Below are 13,612 nucleotides of genomic sequence, written 5' to 3' on the forward strand. Positions count from 1 at the left end.
ACCTGGTAATTTTTTTAAATGTTTATTTACTTTTGAGAAAGAGAGAGAGTCGGGGAGGGGCAGAGAGAGAGAGGGAGGCAGAAAATCTGAAGCAGGCTCTGAGTTGTCATTGCAGAGCTGGATGTGGGGCTTGAACTCATGAACTGTGAGATCATGATCTGAACTGAAATCAGAAGCTTAACCAACTGAGCCATCCCAGGCACTCCCATACCTGGTAATTTTTAATTGAATGTCAGATACTGTGAATGTTACCTTGTTGGGTGCTGGATATTTTTGGTATTCCTACAAATAGTCGTCTTTTTTTTTTTTTTTTTTTTTTTTTTGAGAAGAAAGTGCAAGTGTGAGTGGGGGAGAGGGGCAGAGGAAGGGGGAGAGAGAAAGAATCTCAAGCAGGCTCCACACTCAGCCCCACAAGAGACTCAATCCCATGACCCTGGAAACATGACCTGAGCTGAAATAAAGAGTCGGAAGCTCAACCAGCTAAGCCACCCAGGCGCCCCTCTATAAATATTCTTGATCTCTGTCCTGGATGCAGTTAAGTTACTTGCAAACAATCTGATCCTATTAAGTCTTGGTTTTAAGTTTTGTTAGGCAGGACAAGGGCTGCATTTAATCAAAGGGTATTTTCCCCCTCTTACTGAGGCATGGCCTATCTTGTACTCTAGCCAATGCTCTTGAATTATGAGGTTTTCCTCTCTGGCAGATGGAGACAAGCACTATTCCCATCCCTGCATGATCGCCAAGGATCATGCTCTCAAATTTTTATGTTGGGTTGTTCTTTCCTCAGCCTTGGTTAGTTTTCTCACATGTATGTGATAATCAGTACTCTGCAAAGCACTTGAAGAAGTTTCTGCAGATCTCTGGGGTCCTCGTGCTGAAAGCTGTCTCTTCTCTCATCTTAGGAACTCTCCTCTGTACACAGCCTAAATTCTCTTCAGGCAGTGATGGGATAGAGCTTATCTTGCTTGTTTTCCATTCCTTGGGCATCAGTGCCCTTTATTACATACGTCCAATGTCTCGAGTGCCATTCTTTCATATACATTTATTTTCCTATTTTTCTAGTTGTTTTAGGCAGAAGAATAAATCTTGTCCTCATTACTCCATCTTGACCAGAAACAGAAGTTCCAGTTAATTAATACAGCCACAAGTGGCCAGTGGCTAACCTGTTGGACAGAGTAGAGTTAGATTATATAGAATCCCAAAAGGCACAAAACATAGGATCTTATGGTTGTTTCTGAGACCTACCAAAACTGGGGCTTGTGCTGCTCTTATTTCCAGGCATGAAAAATAATAATTGTGTTACTAGGGAGTATACTGTCACAAACGGTCACTTCCAAAGAAGCCTAAGATAACAGTCCTTGTTCACTGGCCACATGCTTCTGATCAGAGCTTTAGTTTTGCAAGGCTGCTGTTTATGGAGTCCCTACATATATCTAGTACTTTGTGTGAGACTTGTCAGTCCTCACAACCATATTTTGAGGTACTGTATATGTTATTATTCCCATTTTATAGATGAGAAAACTGATGTTCCAGGAAGTTAAAAACATATTACTAACAAGGCATTTTACATCTTTTGTACTCAATTTTCTAAATCCATTTTGTATTTTATGCTTTATATCTCAATTTAGATGCAAAATTTTCATTGGAAGTTATTTGATCTGTATTAGATTTCATAAGATTTACAGTTAAAAAAGGTAGAATCACATACCCAAATAATTTCAAACATACTTAAAAGTTCTAATAACTGAATCAAATACCAAAAAATTATTTTTATATTATATGTATATACATTGACACAACTGGTTCTTCTTTTTTAGAAGATTTGATTTGACTTTGAAGCAAATATGTATCAGTTTCAAAATGTCCAAGTTAAATAAATTTACTAAGACTTTGTCAGTTCAATCTCATTAACATTGAATTCAAAGTGGTGTATACATTTATGAACAACTATAAGTTTATCCATGTCAATATATCATTTTTTCAAATTTTTCTTAAGATTTATTAGAAAATTACAAAATTATCATTGTATACTTATGGTATATTATTATTGCTCTATCGTATGTATACTCTGAAAGGTTTCAATTTCAAATTTTATGCCAGTTTAGCTTGGTCACAAACCAGCTTTTCCTTTTTTTGGGGGGTGGGGGAGGCAGGTCCAAATTTAGTTCATTCACATGTAGTGTGATATCAATGAAAAAATATAATATACTTTGCCATTTTTTGGTCTTCATTGAATATTTGGCAAGCATTCATTTGATGTAATAAAATCTTGAATTGGATTTAACAGTATAGTAGATCTTTGTAAAATTCTTCTAGGACTTATCCAACAAGAATTGGCAAAGAATACACATCATTAAATTCATTGTGTTCTGTGTGTGTGTGTGTGTGTGTGTGTGTGTGTGTGTGTTTAACAGTTCCATTATCTGGCATTGATCCATAGCATTTGCAAATATATAATGAATGATTTAACAATGGTATCTATGACATTTTAAGAATTTGCATTAGAAAACTGAACATGGATATCATACAGTAGAATAAAGCAGTGAGGGAAACATCAGTCACTTGTTTTAGAATTACATTAAATCCAGATTTTGTTTTAGTTAACATCCATCAGAATAGAGTTTAATTTTTTCATATCTAGTTGAAATTTTTCTTTGACAGATGTAAAAGATTTAAAAATATTTAAAGTATGAGTTCAGTTTTTCAGGCCATAAATTGACAATATTTCTTCAAAAATTTGGAAGTTTTTTGAGACAAAGCATACTGCAAGTATCAATTGGGCAGTGTCTTTTATGTTGCACTATTTATGTAAAGCTAAAGAAAAGTAATTGTGTTTTTCACATTTTTAACCAGTTGATCTTTGATATTGTTAAAAAGATTTTGTCTTCTTCAGGCAATTGTTGGATGGCTTGACTGAAAACTCTCTCACTTTTTGTGAAGTACCTTTTTAGTCTTTTCTCATAATATTCTAACAACACTGAATATAACCAGATGTCTATGGAAAAATTGTTTTCTTTTTTGTGCAAGAATCCAAGCCGTATATAGCTATACAAATTTATAAGCTCAGATTCTGTTTAAAATCACTTTAAAGCATTTTGTTGGACATTTAATTTTGAATTCAAGTGGCTAATGTCATTAGTTCCTTTTTGGTTGTTGAAAAGAAAGTTACCAAATCTATATGTTCAATGAAAATTCTCTTAATACTGTACAGTCTCTTAATACTGTACATTTTATTATCTTTATCATTTTTTTACACAACAGTCTGCTTTTTCTCCTTTTGCTCTGCTCCAGCAAATTGCAATTGCTATTCATTGTGAAATTTACAATATACTTTCAGCCAGCCTCCTTTTTTCTTTATTCTTCTGGTTCTAATGCTAATTTCTACATCTCCTCTCAATTCTGCATGAGTAGTATGCTACCCTTTTAAACTTTCAAATTTATCCATACCTATTTTTAAAATTTTTTTTAAATGTTTATTTATTTCTGAAAGAGAGGCAGACGGAGTGTGAGCAGGGGAGGGGCAGAGAGAGAGGGAGACACAGAATCTGAAGCAGGTTCCAGGCTCTGAACAGAGCCTGATAATGGGCTCGAACCCACAAATTGTGAGATCATGACCTGAGCCAAGTCGGATGCTCAACTGACTGAGCTGCCCAGGCGCTCTGTATCCATTCCTATGTTTAACTAAAACATATTTATTATAATTAAAGTAGTTAGGAATGTCAACTTAATTACCAAATGTAACATACAAAGAGATTCTTATAACTTGAGCTGTTTGCATCAAATACATTACAGTGCTACATGCGTGTGTAGGAAAAAATCATTTGAACTGAATCACTCAGTTGATACCAACTTGATTGGTTGTGTGTTTGTGTATAATACTAGAGAGGACACATGCATCTGATAGGGGAACTTCAGCAAAGTATCCTAGGTGATGCAGCATTTAAAGTGATACGTTGTCACACTAAAACAATGAAGTTGTGTTTAAACATATTTTGTACCTGTTCAAGTTTTTACATTTAAATTTAAACTAATTAAAATTAAATACAATTAATAATTCAGTTCCTTGGTCAAATGGCTACCATATTTCACAGGTATATAGCCAGGTGAAACTCTCGCACATATGTTCTAGGAGGAAGGTTAGGAGGGAAGGTTAGGAGGGAAGTGAGGGGGTATGGATGTAGTCATTGTCAAGATCCTAACTTTTATTTTGCCTGGTGGGTTCATGGCTGTTTATTAAGTTTAAAAATAACTAAATAAGAGGGAACAATCTTAATAATTTGGACTAGATCCTATACATTTTGTATACAAATACTTTTCTGATCCCATATGTATAAACATAGTCATACAAGAACATACACGTATATTCACATGTGTTCAGGAATATACACATACATACATAGGGATGTGCACATATACTTAAAGGATACATAAAATAAGCTTTTATTGAACAAGTGGGATTACAGTATTGTGTTTTTGTGGGTTGTAGATGCACAGATTTTAGATTAATCGTAAACATTGATACATGACACTCTTATTGACCTATGTTTGAACATGTTGGATCCATGTTAGAATTTTTACTAAATTCTAAAAAAAAAAAAAAAACCAAAAAGAATTCTAGGTATTTTACATGTATGTGCCTATCTGTACAAATCACAAGTATTCAATATCAGTTTTTTTGTGTCATTTACTTAGTCTTACTCCCTTTTTCAACAGTAAGTCTTTTTTTCCTTCTTTGGTTTTCTTCTAGGATAGAAGAGGAACAAATGTTCCCACACAATAGACGCTTATAACAAGTTAGCAGCTTTTCAACAGGAAGTGGTTTATTTCCCTACCATCACCATGTCCCTCACCCCTCAGTGGAGAACTCTAATGCAATAGAAAATTCACAGTAGCAAAGTTTAGCAAGGACTTTGAAAAGAAGCTATTTCTTATTAATGCTGAGCCTTTTCTTGCACACATATCTCACCATATCCCCTGCCTTTGTGGTCAGTATATGGTTTCATTTTGAAGCATAGACTTTTTTTTTTAATTTTGAAACTAAAATTCCTTTTATAATTTTAATATGATACTTTTATTTGTGATGAGTGCTATAAAGTTTTAAGATTGCTTTAATAGTGACTTTTGGGAGGCTGTTAACTATAATAACTATTAAGCTAAGCATTAAGTTAAAGAAATTAACATTTTTGCCCATGTGAATTAGGGTTAACAGGTGAATGGTGGAAGTAAATATTAAGGTTATTGTTAGTATTGTTAGAATTTCAAAATTCTGATCTCATTGTAGAATTATCAGAGAGGCTTTTTATATAACAGTAACAACAATGGCTACTATTATTTAACCTTATAAAAATTATCTAACAATGCTTGTGTGTACAACAATCCACCATTCAGGTCCCCATCTCTAAGGGAAGCAGTCACATCTAGGGTTAAATAAATAACCTAATGGGATATAGGATACTTGGTTATTTGTCTGGAACCCTTGCCTGGCTCCTTAGCAAAGGAGGAAGAGGAAACTGATAGAAATAATTGTGTGTCTGATCACTGGTTTCAGCTTTTGCTCATTTGCTCCTAATCCTGTCCATTTGTGGTGCCCCATAAATAATCAGTAGTCCTTAGATGTATTTTCTTTGAAAGCCATGAGGAAATTATATCCATCTGCTGGGTAGTTCCTGGGTACTCTCTCCCCATTAGGCTCCTCTTGTCTGTTTTTACCTTTCCCAGACCCCACAACCACACTCCTTGACTCTATGTGAACACAATGAGTGATGTTTCCCACCATGCTATTCTTTCGAGGGAATAGCAATCTGACACAGAGGGTCATTATGATGGTAAGATACCTCTATACTAAAAGCAGGGGAAACAAAACTCCTAAAACATTTTAAGTGGCTAAATACCAAATGCTTCTTAATGGTTTGGAAGGAAGGAAAGAAGGAAGGATGGAAGGAAGGAAGGGAGGGAGGGAGGGAGGAAGGGAGAAAAGAAGGAAGGGAAGAAGGAAGAGAGGGAGGAAAGAAGGAAGGAATGGTGAGAAGGAGGGAAGAAGAAAAAAGAGAATAGGAGGGGAGGTAAACTGAGCCCATAATTCAAACTTGAAAAATAACTTTTCTAATCAGGATCTGATGTTGTAACCCTTCTGCAGATATTTTTGGCGGGATAAGTTAGGGTGCTATATGGTTTCTTGAATACAAATAATATATGGAAGTTAATAGTGATACTCGTAACTGGTACAGTTTTATTTTTCTTAGTGAAGCTAAAATTCATTCCTTAATATTTTATGGTGTCTGTTCACTATGATACTCAGATGGCATATTGGCTCAGGCTACCATAACAAAACACCATAGACTGGGTGGTTTAAACAACAGAAATCGTTCTGGAGGCTGGGAAGTCAATATCAAGGTACCAGCAGATTCAGTTCCTGATAAGACCTGTGTTTCTGGTCTTTATGTGGACTTCCCACAGTGCATGCATGCTGGCTGATAAGGCCGCCAGTCCTACTGGATTAGGATCTTACCCTTATGACCTCATTTAATCTTAATTGTCCTATCTACTAAAAGCCCTATATTGAAATGCAATCATATTGAGGGTTAGGGCTTCTACATATGAATTGGTAGGGGGGGCACAGAATTCAGTTTAGTCATAGTGTCTTATGACAAATATTTGATTATTCCCTTAAATTAAATGATAACCTGAGTTAAGAATTGAGTTTGTTTATTGTGTTTATTTGTATTGTGTCCATTGCAAACAACTACCTTAAAGAAGTGTACATTTCAGGGGCACCTGGGTGGCTCAGTCGGTTAGGCGTTCGACTTCAGCTCAAGTCTGATCTCACCATTCATGAGTTCAAGCCCCGCATCAGGCTCTCCATGTGTGTGTGTGTGTGTGTGTGTGTGTGTGTGTGTCTCAAAAATAAATAAACATTAAAAAAAATTTTTTTAAAGAAGTGTACATTTCAAAAGCATAAAATGCATAAAACCAGAGAGTCAGCCAAGCATGTCATCATTTAAAGCATGAAAACAACAGGAGTTTCAGTCAAATCCAGCAAAATTCACACACATGCATTATATATCTTTTATACGTTAGCGGCTCTGATGGGTTGCTGTTTTCTACCTAGTTTCTGGCACGCTACTGATATCCCTACAGAAGGAAAGCCGAGCTTGTCTAATAATAAAGCCATAGTTAAGTCCTTTGGAATAGTGACCTCTGGGCTGTGGCTCAGAGCAGGGAGGGAAGGCTCATCTGGTGGTGCTTGCACAGTTGTCTTTAGTGTTGACTGGGATATGAAACATAAGTGTGTTTGTGTTTTGCGGGAATTTTGGCATGAATTGTATCTGATAGTGAATAAAAAATTAATTCGTTGCGTCCTCTTGAGAGGAGTGTCCTTATTTACACTTGTTCAGAGGTCTTTATTTGTACAAATAAGTTGAGAACAGGTAGGGAAAGAGGCAGTTACAGAATCCCTTGTTTTTGGAAAGATGGGGTGAGGTGCTGGGGAGACATTCCCACCAGAGGTATGTCAAAGACAGAATGCCATGTGATTTTGGAGGAGAGCCATCAGCCTGAAGGAAGAGTCTAGTACAGCGGAAAGAAATACAGGAAGATGCCCTGTCTGTCCCTGGGGTCCGCTCCTGTGTTGCTTCTGATTCAGGCCCCCAAAGCCTCTCTCCACACCTAGCATGGCCTGACTCACCTTGCCATGGTGACTTTTACTTCTCTGCCCTCCTTCTTCCATCTGTCGATTCCTCCTGTTCCTTAACCACTTGTGGAATAAGGCAGGGGACACACATAACCCTTTTCATCAGTTGGATGACTTGAGATTTTCCCCTTCGCTAGACAGAGTTCCCAAGGCTCATCAAGTGCCTGGCTTAGAGTAGGCAGGTTAAAATTAATTAATGATTAGAATAAGAGCTTTGGGATATTAGGAATAGGACGTTTAACCAGTACCTTTAAAAAGTGATTAGGATTCTAATCTTTGTCGGCTGAACTGACAGAGCTTTGAATGGCATGACCAAACTGTGGATATGGGAAAATCCAGGATGTTGCCCAGTTGGATTTCAGTACAAACTTAGAATGGGAAATAAGCCTGGAAAGTTACGTTTGAATCAAATTTCTGAATGCCAAACTAAAGAATTTGAAATATACAGAAGGCTTGAAGAGTTATTTGTTTTTTTCAGTGCTTTCATTGCTTGAATGTGCTGCAGCTAAGTGCAGTCAACTCTTACTTATCAGAGTTTTAAAAAAATGAAAAATGGCCTGTCAAGAAACTTTGAATCATCTTTTTTTTTTAGGCCTTCCTTTTAGCCAGATCCCTGCTAGTTTGGTTGAAGGGAGAGGGAAGAAGGAGTAGAGATAAAACTAAAGCTCATTTAGTTGCTATGTTGTGAGATATGTCATAGGCAAAAAAAAATCAATATTAATTTATTATAATCAGAATTATATTGCTTTTAGCCAAAGGCTGTTGTAAGATATGGGCAAAGAGTAGTTTAATTTCATTTTGAAAATAAGTTATAAAGATCAAGGCACTACAAAGTTAGAATGCATTTCTGAATGGAAACATAAGTAACATTGAGAATTAGCTGTATAAAAGGAGTAATGTGATAAATATATTACTATATTACGTTGACTACTGTCTAAAATAGCTTTTGCTCTGAACTTTAAAGCAGAAATGCAATTAATGAGTATAATGGGGTTTTGAAATCTCATATGGATTATATTTATGCACAGTTTCCTTTTGGTCTGACCAACCCTCAGAATCGAGAATATCATGAGTACTATAAAATACACACATGCTAGATTCTGAGAAAGGGATTCAGCTATTTTCCACCTGCCCTCACTAATGTGTAAAGGAGAAATGGAGACTTATGCTGCCAGCACTTAAAATTATAATGTGCCAACATGAAAAACGCTTATAATAAGGTCTCCATCTGCATGTATGTGCCAGATTTGTTATGTATTGCATTTCTGTCCCAATGATTGTGTCTCTAGATCTCTTTAAAAGTGAGGTGATTGTTTAATTAAGGTATAATTGCTTCCCAGTGTGAATTATCCGCGCATGATATAATTTTTATCAATATACGTATGATGTACTTAACCCATATACACAAGGACTAAATGGTGACTGTGTTAAATGATTTGATTAAGTGATGGGATTGTAGAAAATTCTATCCTTGGGGCGCCTGGGTGGCGCAGTCGGTTAAGCGTCCGACTTCAGCCAGGTCACGATCTCGCGGTCCGTGAGTTCGAGCCCCGCGTCAGGCTCTGGGCTGATGGCTCAGAGCCTGGAGCCTGTTTCCGATTCTGTGTCTCCCTCTCTCTCTGCCCCTCCCCCGTTCATGCTCTGTCTCTCTCTGTCCCAAAAATAAATAAACGTTGAAAAAAAAAATTTATAAAAAAAAAAAAAAAAGAAAATTCTATCCTTCATTTCTTGCTAGTTTTTTGTAATAAGTTAAAATAAATATATATTTTTTTAAGTATCCCATGCCTGGAAAAATATTCCTGAATTTGTCATCTTTATACATTATATTTTAAGAAACATTTTGCTATGATGATAGTGAATAATAAATATCAAATGGATAATGGAACTTTTGTATCTGCCATCTCATTTCATCAGCACAAAATTAGCAGCCACAATGGGGACCACCATCTGGGAGGTGTTTTAAACAGCGCCATTTAAATTCCTTCTGGAATTTGACATGCACAAGTTATAAGAAAAGATTTGGAGAGAATGGTCCATTTAAAAGGGAACAAAGTGTCTTAGTTTGGCCACAAAGAGCAGTCCTTTAGGAGATGTATGGCTTTCCTAGTGGGAAGAGGTGACCCTTAAATCCATTGTCTGAAATGTAGTCATAATTTCATGTGGCCTTGGCACTTCGGGTCCCCCAGTCCCCACTTTCATGTTGCCCTTGATCATCTCCAGTTTTCTTCTTAAAACTGTTGCCAAAAACACTGGAAGGGCCCAGCAAAATTATCCATCATACTCTACCATAAACAACCTTGAAGTGACAAAATGTGCCTGCATGTGCCTGCCTTTGCAAGCCATCCTCTCTCAAGGCCTAACTTAGGATGTGTCTGGAGCAATAGATGCCTTTCAAAATTGCCATTGAAAATCTTAAGGTGTCCTAGTCAGGCAGAACTTTCTGGGCCCTCCAGCACGTGTGCCTTCAATAGCACTTGTTTACCTCTCTCTCTCTTTTTTTAAGTGTATTTATTCTATTTTGAGAGAGAAGAGAGGAGTAGGAGAGGAGCAGAAAGAGAGGGAGAGAGAGAATTTCAAGCAGGCTTTGTGCTGTCAGTGCAGAGCCAGATGCAGGCTCTGTCTCATGAACCATGAGATCATGACCTGAGCCAAAATCAAGAGTCAGGTGTTTAACTGACTGAGCCACCTAGGCACCCCACCTGTCAATTCTAGTGTTACTTAGAGTTAGCTGTTTACATGTCTGCTTCCCTCATCAGATTGCTAGCTCTTGAGGGCAGGGACTATGTATTCCTATCCTTGTAACCTTGCATCTAGGACTGAGAAGTCAGTAGGCTTTTAGTAAATCTTTGTTGCATCAGTGAGTTAAGGAGAGCAGAAAAGCACAGATTTGGAAGAAATATATATGGAATCCATTCCTGATTTATCTACTCTGTGGTTTGGGGTGAGTTTCTTAACCTTTCTAAGCCTTAGTTTCCTAAAAACAGGTTATTACAGTAGCCAGTTGATAAGGAGCTGGGAGGCCGTTAATAGGAAATGTATAAAAAGTGTATTACAGACTCTATGTACTCTCTGGTTCTTAGTCCACAAACGTTTTGCTCTGCATCAGCTGTGCGCCTCAGACCTATGCCAGATGCAGGAGAGCTGAAGAGATGCAGATAGACAGGTTGTCCTCTTGGGATGTGAGTAGTCTAACACTGTGATTTTTCTTCTAAGTTATTTGGGGGCTTTTTGCTACTAGGCCTAAACTGAGGGTGGATCAATCACCAAATGCACTGATTGGTTTCATGCTGCTTGTTTCTTCTGTGTGGATCCCCTTGCCCTAAATATGAAAGCACGCCGGTTCTCCATGGCTCCTCTTCTTCGTGGTACGCTACCCACACACAGTGTTGTAAAGTCTTTGTTCTCTGCTGCATTGCTAGTACTCAGGAATATTTCACATTTATGGAAGTGATGATGTCATATCCCAGAAGAATAAGAATCAGGAAAGCCTCCCATCCTAACATGACAACGTAGCATACTTTTTTATTACAATTAGATAACTATTCTTTATGAGGAAAGGCAGTTAATTGAAGTCAGCCACGGGGAGAGTGAATTCAGATGTTTTCTGGTGCACTTAAAAGTATATCTGATGGGGGGCGCCTGGGTGGCGCAGTCGGTTAAGCGTCCGACTTCAGCCAGGTCACGATCTCGCGGTCCGTGAGTTCGAGCCCCGCGTCAGGCTCTGGGCTGATGGCTCGGAGCCTGGAGCCTGTTTCCGATTCTGTGTCTCCCTCTCTCTCTGCCCCTCCCCTGTTCATGCTCTGTCTCTCTCTGTCCCAAAAATAAATAAAAGTTGAAAAAAAAATTAAAAAAAAAAAGTATATCTGATGGGACTTTCTGCTCACTGCTAGAAGTGAGCTCGTTAGAAAACTTAAAAGATTTGTTGGAAAATGAACTCCTTTCTAAACATTCTTCAAACCCACCTTAAGCACGAGAGGGTAGAAAAATGGTACCTTAAAGGGAGTGCCCACTGTCAGCTCGTGATTGTGTACATTAATGGGATGATGGAAAATCCCAGCATACGGACAATGTTTTAAAAAAACATTTAGCTTTGACTTTAAAATACATAGTTAATGTTTGCCAAGGTTAGGTTGAAGTAGCTTTTTCTCTGTGTATATTGCCTGTTAAATGGTAGGAAGGTGTGTGTGTGTGTGTGTGTGTGTGTGCACGTAGTGAGCATGCATGTATATGAGTGCATGTGTCCATGGGCATGCAGTGTTTATAGATTCACAATCTCTAAGCCCTAAAGGGAAAACACTACTAACTAGTAAGCATTGTCTCTAAATGTTTTTTAAATCAAGTGTTGTGTTGATAAATCATTGATCATGTGTGCCATTGATTAAGGGCTGTCTTTTCTTAAGACAGAATTTTGGTTTTTTAATCAAATATTTTAAGTTCCTACTATGGGCAAACCATTATGCTAGGGATGAGGAAGATGTACAGCTTGTCTTATGAATATCTGAATGTTTTCAGGAATCCCCAAAGTCTGCGCAATTTCATTTCCATTAAAAGTAACATGAATGCTTTCAACTTGTGCTACATGTTGTTAGTTCTAGGCCCAGTTTTCTTCTCACCTCTCCCAAGTTTTCAGTTACTCTCTAAATGCTTCTGTCTCCCAAATGTATACTTCTTGCCCACTCATCTGCTTTGACCACCAGACACATATCCCACATTCAGTCTCTGCTTGTATATAGATGGTACTCAAAATTCAGTGTGTCCAACTGAACCTAGCAGTGGCATCTAAGAGAAGTTACCACTGTCCTTCCAGTTCCATGACACTTCCATATCCTTCATTCTCTATGTCTAGTCCACAACTAAGTCATGCTGATTTTCTTGGTTAAAAATCTTTCACATCCACACGCTTCCTCTCCTGTCCATAGCCACCACTCTAGTCTGGATCACCATGACTTTGCTTGGATGACTCCAGTAGACCACCTCTCACTGGCACCCCCTTCTTCCCCTCTGGCTCCTCTCCAATTCTCTTTTTCAAAATGTGAATCTGATCTGGTCACCCTCTTTATATCAGACCATTTACCAAGTCCCATTGCTCGTAGACAAAAATCCAGAATCCTTAATGTGGCCTCCAAGATCTGCATAGCTCCGCTGACTGTATATATTCCTATGAAAGAGCCTGAAATAATCTTCACCTGACTTCATACAGTTAACTTCTGGCTGCTTTCTAGACCTTACCTCAAAAGAAACTTCCACAGGAAAGTATCTTCTTGCCCTTTAAACTGTCATAGCACAGTGTACCTGTCCTCCATAGCATACAGCTAGCTGTGCATTTAGTTGTATGATTACTGATCAGTGTCTACCCCCACAGAACTGTGGGTCCACGAGAGTAAGGACCATGTCTGTTTGCTCATTAGTATATTCCTAGTTGGAGAGCTGGCAGGAGCTTTGTCCTGAGGATCTCCCAAGCCAAGTTAAGCTATTTGAAATTTATCTCAAAGGCAATGGAAAGCTTTTGATGGATTTTAAGCAGGGAAACAATGCGATTAGAGGGAGAATCACTTTGAATGAGATGTAGAGAAATCCAGACAAATACTCCTAAAACAGAAATGAGGCAAAGTCACAGTAATAGCTGGTTCTTGCGATTCTACTTTTCCTATCCCTCCTTTCTAAATCCACTGAGGCAGGTTACCCATAGACCCTCTCAGATCCTTGATCATTGTCTAGGCATTGACATTGACTAGATCATTGTTTAGTCATTTGCACATTGGTTGAGTTCCTAATACATGCTTGACACTAAGAATACTAAAATGATTCAGGCCCAGATGTATATTCCTAGCCCTCATCTCCCACTCTGATGGGAGAGACTGTCCAGTAAGCAGAGAGTATAATCCAGTGTGGAAAGTACCACAATGGAGTTTGAATGGAGTT

The 13,612-nt window shown here is 37.9% G+C and overlaps 1 protein-coding gene across 1 annotated transcript in view; it reads left to right on the top strand.

Annotated features, from left to right (window-relative positions):
• SAMD13 (sterile alpha motif domain containing 13) overlaps positions 1–13,612 on the top strand; it is a 42,464-nt gene that overhangs the window by 10,972 nt on the left and 17,880 nt on the right. The gene's annotated exons all lie outside the window — the stretch shown is intronic.

Source organism: Lynx canadensis, chromosome C1, assembly GCF_007474595.2.
Source record: "Lynx canadensis isolate LIC74 chromosome C1, mLynCan4.pri.v2, whole genome shotgun sequence".
Lineage (NCBI taxonomy): Eukaryota > Metazoa > Chordata > Mammalia > Carnivora > Felidae > Lynx > Lynx canadensis.